At 38.9% G+C, this 8,009-nt stretch overlaps 1 non-coding gene across 1 annotated transcript; it reads right to left on the bottom strand.

Moving 5' to 3' along the window:
* Positions 1-7,347: 7,347 nt before the first annotated feature.
* Positions 7,348-7,419, bottom strand: TRNAC-ACA. The gene has a single exon. It is a non-coding gene; the product is annotated as a tRNA-Cys (tRNA).
* Between the last annotated feature and the right edge of the window lie 590 nt (positions 7,420-8,009).

Raw genomic sequence — 8,009 nt, 5'->3', positions numbered from 1 at the left:
TTCAGTCGCTCAGTTGTGTCCGACTCTTTGCAACCCCGTGAATCACAGCATGCCAGGCCTCCCTGTCCATCACCAACTCCACAGTCTCTGGTATTCCATATTTGAAATTTGAGATTTGCTTTCATTGTTTTACTTTTCTTTACAGCTTAAAAAAATATACATTCTTCTGATAAATAGCAGATGGAGTAAGGTAGTACATGACATATTAATAGTTACATATACCTTAGAAGGAAATAATTTCTCAATATTTTTTTCCTGTAAATGTTATTAGTCTATAAAAGAAAGGACAGCTCTGATAATTCAGAGAAGGAGCCTTATTTTTTGGACTTCAAGTTTGCCCTGATGGCCTCAGTCATGACTGGGCCCTGCCAAGGACAGCCAAATAGCCCCAAGAGGTGTGACCAGAAAGAAAAATGGAAGGGGTCAAAGCAAATATTTATTTTCTCAGCTTTGGTTGAGAGCTAACTTTTTCTATGGATGTTTGTGAAAAGGAAGGAGAAGGGTGTATGGTGATTGGGAGTGGGAAAATGTTAGAAAGTGGTGGGGATATAAACAGATAGAGATTATAATGGAAGCTCAACATTTCATCCTAAAAATTGTTCTGAAATAAGTACATCCGTGGTTGTTATTTCCACTTACCAAAAATATCCAATCTGACTAACATGCTAATTTATTTTTCTCAAGTTTATTTAAAATTTCTTTTCCATAATTTGGAATCTGACTCTAGAAAAGATGTCAATTCAACTCAACAACACGTGAGCATTCTGATTTCCTTACAGAAGCCAGGGACTCAGAGTTCACTTTGGTTGGTTCCTAGCTCACCTTTCCTTAGGGAAACAAAAGGATAAAGAAACTGAGGTACATGGATGTGTCCTTCTCCCTCCCTCCTCCTTCCTCACCTTCTTCCTTTGTCTCTCTTTCCTTCTCTCTCTGCCTTATTCTCTTTTTCTCCTTTCTACTCTCAGGTTGTAGTTAAGATTTAAGTTGAAGCAGATGAACAAAACAGATTGGAGACATTAACCTTAGGCTGTCTTTGCCTCTGAAATTAGCATCGGCTCTGGGTGTGAATGACTGTTGATTCCTATGTTAAAGAAAGCTGCAATTTCTCAAAAATTAATATTATGAGCATCTTAAACCTGCAGGGAGCTTCATTAATTACAGTTCCTGGACAAATATTTCTTACAGTAAAATCGACACATGCAGAAATGCTGATTTTAAGTCTTCGCTGGCATGCCAGTGTTGATGATTAATGTCTATTTTACTTCTTTAATGAGAGACCTCACATGTGAATTAGGCCGGATCATAGAGATGATTCATCTCTTCCCTCCTAGAAGGCAAGGCATGTTTTCTGCTAAAGAGGCAAGAGAAATTTGCTTTTACCTATTCTGTACTCCCAGCAAAGCCTTCTGGCATTCAGTTGTAACACATCCATCTCTTCCAACATGTTGCATCTCATCTAGTTTCTGCAATAATCTCCTAATGGTCTTCCTTCTCTCCAGTTCTCTGGTTTACTATGGACTGATTTACGCCTGTTACCCAAACATTATTATTAAAATTGTCCCCATTTATGCTCAGATGTGCCTTGGTTTGGATGAAATTGTATAGTCACCCTATGATTTGAACTGTATCCACCTTTCCAACCTCATCTTTCACTTCACGTCTTTGTGCTTGCTGTACTTTCTCTTGTTCCCTTGGATAATTTTATGCTTTCTGGGGCCTTTCAGTGTATGTTCTCTAGCCTGGCACAGTGTCTTCTTCACCTCCCTATCTCAGCTCTGAAGTTACTTCCAAAGCTTTCCTGACCTCACCAACCTGATTCAGGGCTCATCATTCAAAGGGTTTCTTAGCATTTACCAGAGTTATAAGTCCACAATTATTAGTGTGACTACTTCATTGATGCTAATTCTCCCATTAGATTCTATCAGCCCCCCAATTTTATTTCCTCCTTTAGAGGAGGGAAAATGTTTTAGGGAGATTAAAAAATTGATGTACGATAACTGGGTGAGTATCTGAACCTCAGTTCTGCCTAACTCTGTCATTTCTATTTCCTGATAGAAGTCTTTAGCCAGAAGAGCTAAACGTGAAGTGTCTGGTTGACAATGACCCTGTATTGCAATATCTTCTGTATCTCTTTGGCATTAAAAGCAATTCCCAATAAATATTTTCAAGTTCTGAAAAGCCTTAAGATTATTCAGCTGAAAAATTCACAGTTTTCAGTGACATCACAATGCATCCGTTATTATCGGGGAATCTCTTTAGCCTTTTTATCATTCCTCTATCGGTGGCTCACCAATAGCAATTGGTAATGCTGGCAATTGGTGAACTGGCAATGAGGTAGCTCATCTCATCCCTCACTAATGGGTCCTTGAAGAGGAGAACTTCTGGTGCTGGAAATAAGAAAGATTTGCCCCTATAGACAAAACCTAGAGAGGAAGGAATATATGGGGGGAATCATATGGGGCTTTAATCACATGGACTCTGTGAAATCTCATGTCCAGCAAATTCTACTTCCTGTCCCTCCTGGGAACCTGGTTAAGGTACATTTCCCAGCCTCCCTTCCAGTGAGGAGAAGCCCTGTGATTGACTTCTGACCAGGTAGAAATAGGGAGATGGGAGGTGAGTCATTTCTATGATATAAAATCCTGCTTGCCATTTTCCATATTTCATGCACTGGAAAAGTAATGAAATTGACTGCATACTTTGATGAAATCCAGAACTCAAAATCCCAATTTCCTCTTGATTTGCCTGCATAAATAGTTAGAAGCACTGGTCAACTCCTTTCACACCTGATTTTAATCATCCTTACTCCCAACCCTGGATTCTGCTGTTAGTAGAAGTGTAAATTAATGTAACATTGTGGGAGATACTTCCCTATGGGCTTCTTGTGTTTCTGTAAGTTTTGTAAGCAGAGACATTGATAGCTTCTGTTTCAGACAGTTTCTTCAAAGATACTTGTAAAGCAAACTGCCTTGTAAATATATAATGTTTTCCCCCTGGAGAAGATGCCAGATTAGTTTACTGTCTGGGATAATAAACCATTGTATCCTTCTGGCTCCAAGATTGAGCAGGTTTGTTGTGGACCTTTTAGAACACTGAAGGTTTCCTAAGATCAAGGTTTCACTGCATGTGTAGAATTTACCTGGGCCACTGCATTGCCCCTGTGGGCTTTGTGTGTGTGTTGTGTGTTTGTGTGTGTGTGTATGTTGGTGGGGGGAAGGTGATCAGCAGATCTAACTTGAACATGAAGCCCATGCTGCCTGTTATGATCTGACTGATATGATGTGTCTTTCATCCAGGAGTCTCATGCTTTCTGGCATCTATGAAACTGTGGCAGGATGATCTATTATGAAGGTAAAATCTCAGTCTCTTCACAGTTCTTGACAACATTTGTTGAGAGCAATTTTAACGTATCAGTGAACTTAAAATCCATTGATACTACAGTTTTATCCTTAGAAAATTTCTTGCAGAAAGATTTGTATATTCAAATACAAATACAAAGTTATTTATTTCAGGGCAGAGTCTGATACTAAGAAATTAAAAAGAGCCTGACCATTTTAGTACGAACATACCTAATTTAATGATAGGCATTCCTAATTTGACTACAATTCAGCAACTAGAATAAGGGAACTCTTTATGAGCTGACACAGGACTTTCCCCATGATTCATTTTTTCATGGGAAAAAGCAACTTATACCACAATACTATGAATTTTGGACTCATTGTCTATTCACTTTTTCACCGATCAAGCATTTATTGGGCATTTTCTATGTACCAGGATACATGCTGATATCTCACAGGCAACACTAACAACACCCCTGTGCGGAAACCAGAGAGTAAACAATGATAAGAGCAAAAAATAAGGCAATCATCGGGCTATGAAAATATATTCAAATGATAGAAAGGCAAGGAGGCTACTTTAGGTGGGGTGGAAATGGAAATACATAGTTTCAGAGGGATTCTAAGGTATCATTTGAGATGATACCACAAGTTTGGAAATAAGCTGGCCAAGCAGGGATGGGGGAAGAATATTAGAGTCAGAGACTCAGAGAAGAAAAAAGGTTTCCTGTGTTTGAGGATAAAAAAGGATCCCATGATGGTCCGATGATTTTGGTCATGAGGAAAGATGGTAACACTGAGGGCCATCATAATATATTTTGTTGTTCAGTTGCTAAGTCATGTCCGACTCTTTGCAACCCTATCAACTGCAGCTCTCCATGTTTCCCTGTCCCTCACCATCTCCTGGAGTTCACCTAAATTCATGTCCATTGAATCAGTGATGCTATCCAACCATCTCACCCTCTGCTGCCCTCTTCTCCTTTTGACTTCAAACTTGCCTAGCATCTGGGTCTTTTCCAATAAGTCAGCTCTTCTCATCAGGTGGCCAAATTATTGCAACTTCAGCTTTAGCATCAGTCCTTCCAATAGGTATTCAGGGTTGATTTCCCTTAGGATTGACTAGTTTGATCTCTTTGCTGTCCAAGGGAGTCTCAAGAGTCTTCAACAACACAATTGAAAAGTATCAAATTCTTTCAGTCTCCATAGCTTTGACTATATGGACCTTTGTCAGCATAGTGGTGTTTTTGCTTTTTAATAAGCAGTCTAGGTTTGTCATAGCCTTCCATCTAAGAAGAAAGTATCTTCTAATTTCATGGCTGCAGTCACCATCTGCAGTGATTTTGGAGCCCAAGAAGAGAAAATCTGTCACTGCTTCCACTTTCCCCCCATCTATTTGGCATTAAGTGATGGGACCAGATGCCATGATCTGAGTTTTTTGAATGTTGGGTTTTTAAGCCAGCTTTCTCACTCTCCTGTTTCACCTTCATCAAGAGGTTCTTTAGTTCTTCGCTCTCTGCCATAAGGATGGTATCATCTTCATATCTGAGGTTATTGATATTTCTCCTGGCAGTCTTGATTCCAGCTTGTAACTCATCCAGCCCAGCATCTCGCATGATATTCTCTGCATATAAGTTAAATAAACAGGGTGACAATATACAGCCTTGAAGTACTCCTTTCCTAATTTTGAACCAGTCAGTTGTTCCATGTAAGGTTCTAACTGTTGCTTCCTGACCTGCATACAGGTTTCTCAGGAGGGAGGTAAGGTGGTCTGGTATTCCAAGCTCTTGAAGAATTTTCCACAGTTTGTTGTGATCCACATAGTCAAAGATTTTAGCATAGTCAATGAAACAGAAGTAGATGTTTTAATGGAATTTCCTTGCTTTCTCTATGATCCAGTGAATGTTGACAATTTGATCTCTGGTTTTTCTGCCTTTTCTAAAACCAGGTTGTATATCTGGAAGTTCTGTTGGAGACTTGCTTGAAGGATTTTGAATATAATCTTATTAGCATGGGAAGTGATCACAATTGTGTGGTAATTTGAACATTCTTTGGCATTGCCCTTCTTTGGTGTTGAGATGAAACTGACCATCTCCAGTCCTGCGGCCACTGCTGGATTTTCCAAATTTGCTGACATATTGAGTGCAGCACTTTCAGTATTTTAAATAGCTCAGTTGGAATTCCATCACCTCCACTAGCTTTACTGGTAGTAATGCTTCCTAAGGCTCACTTGACTTCACACTCCAGGATGTCTGGCTCTAAGTGAGTGACCATACCATCATGATAATCAGGGTCATTAAGAGGGGTTGATGAAAGGAGTTTTTAGATATCATTTGAGATAAGATATTTTGAAGCAACCAAAAAAAAAAAAAAAGAGCACGTTAGGGCAGTGATAGGATCTGATTTTCTTATATAAATGATCATTCTGACTGCTATATGAAAAATAGACTTTATGATAATCTCTCTTTCTATAAATGTATATGTATATATGCATATAGCCTTCCCTAGTGCTCAGATGGTAGACAGTAAAAAATCTGCCTGCAATGCAGGAGACCCAAGTTCAATCACTGGGTTGCAAAGATCCCCTGGGGAAGCATTTGGCTACCCACTCCAGTATTCTTGTTTGGAGAATTCCATGGACAGAGGAGCCTGCTAGGCTACAGTGCATGGGGTCACAGAGTTGGACATAACTGAGCGACTTTCCTTTTCTTTTTCCATATATGTATACACACGTGCATATATACATATTTATATATAAACATACATGTCCTTATTTTATGTAGAAGTAACAGCTTATGGTTTGGGGGGATGAATTGGGAGAACCTTAATACTTATTGCTTCATAAAAAAATAAGAAACACATTCTGAATATTAATAGGAAAAGAGGGGGAAGGTAGAATTTCTGGAGCCAGGTTATATACAAAACCAAGGTAGAATTTTCCTCCAATAGGTATTATTAAAAGCTCTTAAATTCTCTGATCTTGTTTGTTTCTTTATCACCAGAGGTGACAATATTAGCATTGCTTAGAAAATAATCTGTCTACACACATGTACATGTTTACAAAAGCCATTGGTTTCTAGCATATGAATATTAATTGCCATCTTTGAAAAGAGATCAAAGGAGGAAAAAAGAGCCAGAGAGAATACAGTCATGCAATCTTGTTTTGGATGAGTTAATAAACTGGAAGCTGAAATAAAAACCTAGGCTGAAAATGACCTGGTCAAGGAAATACTTATGAGATCTTCTGATAAACTCTGACAAAGATGGTATTAAGAGAAAGATCCTTTACAATGAAAAGACTTTAAAAGTTGCAAAATATAAATTCAATGTTTTTCCTACTGTCAGTAAACAAAGCAATATATATGTCTTCTTTCATAAATACATAATTCTAGCAGTTCAATGTTATGGCCATTTCTTACAAAGCCATGTTTTGATTTGATAACATAATTACAGTAGAACGAAAGCTCCTTGTTGATGCTGAGACCTCATTTAAACATCTACAAGCTCCCTGTTTAGAATGAACCTTGTTTTTGACCTAAATACTGCAAGGTTATTGATATCTATCCTAGAAGTCTCACTAATCTATTTACTGAAATTTCATTATCCCAAACTGTCATAGACACAATCACTCCCACTCTCATTCTTACTCCAGGTTAGTGACTCATATCAGGGAAAAAATGTCATGTTCTTCTTTTTAGGCAATGGAATAAAAAGAAAACTAACTAATATGGAAGTAAATTGGCTAATTGCTAGTGTTTGAATATGTTCAGCCGATATTGGGAGCTTTCGGCCAGCGCAGTGGTGAGGACAGATCACTCTAGTAGCTGTCACTGGTTTTGTGTTTTCCTCTGATGTTGAAGGTGGGGGGCCTGTTATCTCCAGGATGAAGTGAAGTCTCTCAGTCGTGTCTGACTCTTTGCGACCGCGTGGACTGTAGCCTACCAGGCTCCTCCGTCCATGGAATTTTCCAGGCAAGAATACTGGAGTGGGTTGCCATTTCCTTCTCCAGGAGATCTTCCCGGCCCAGGGATTGAACCTGGGTCTCCTGCTTTGTAGGCAGACGCTTTACCCTCTGAGCCACCAGGGAAGTGCTAGATCTAGAATAGGCAGCAGTAACTGTCAGAGTCTTGGGATTTATTTATGGATTAATTAGAGAAACTATTGAACATCTTCTAGGTTCCAGGTACTATACAGAATGAGTGAAATATGTTTTTGACTCTGCTATGGTGTCTAATCATCTTTCCTTTGGTTTTCCACCACATTAGATATACCATGCTTACTTTTTCAAAATTTATATGTTCTCAACAAGTACCATGAAATTATATCTCCCTCCAAGGCTTCTATTTGACTTTTGCTTGGTCATTTGGAATTCATAGAAATTGCTGTTGCATTTGAATAGCATATTTCCTATTGTTTTAGGCAGAGTGATTTATAGCAGTGTGTAGGAAGATTTGATTTTTGACATGGTTAACACTGATGAATTAGGTGAAATATTTTTCTGTCACAGGTTTCTGGCCAAGCTTCTTCTGAAGTGAAGCCCAGGTTCTCTCTGAGGAGACTGGAGAGGAAAGAACAGGTGAATTAAATAGTGCCATCCTCAGACTAGAAAAGCTTCTACCTACCTCTTGGCTGTGTCATCTCTATGCTATTTTGCCTCAATGCACAACTGGTCCACAT

The sequence above is a fragment of the Oryx dammah genome, unplaced genomic scaffold (assembly GCF_014754425.2).
Source record: "Oryx dammah isolate SB20612 unplaced genomic scaffold, SCBI_Odam_1.1 HiC_scaffold_27, whole genome shotgun sequence".
Classification (NCBI taxonomy): domain Eukaryota; kingdom Metazoa; phylum Chordata; class Mammalia; order Artiodactyla; family Bovidae; genus Oryx; species Oryx dammah.
The sequence above is the reverse complement of the archived record's forward strand: the minus strand, read 5'-3'. Positions and strand labels throughout refer to the sequence as shown.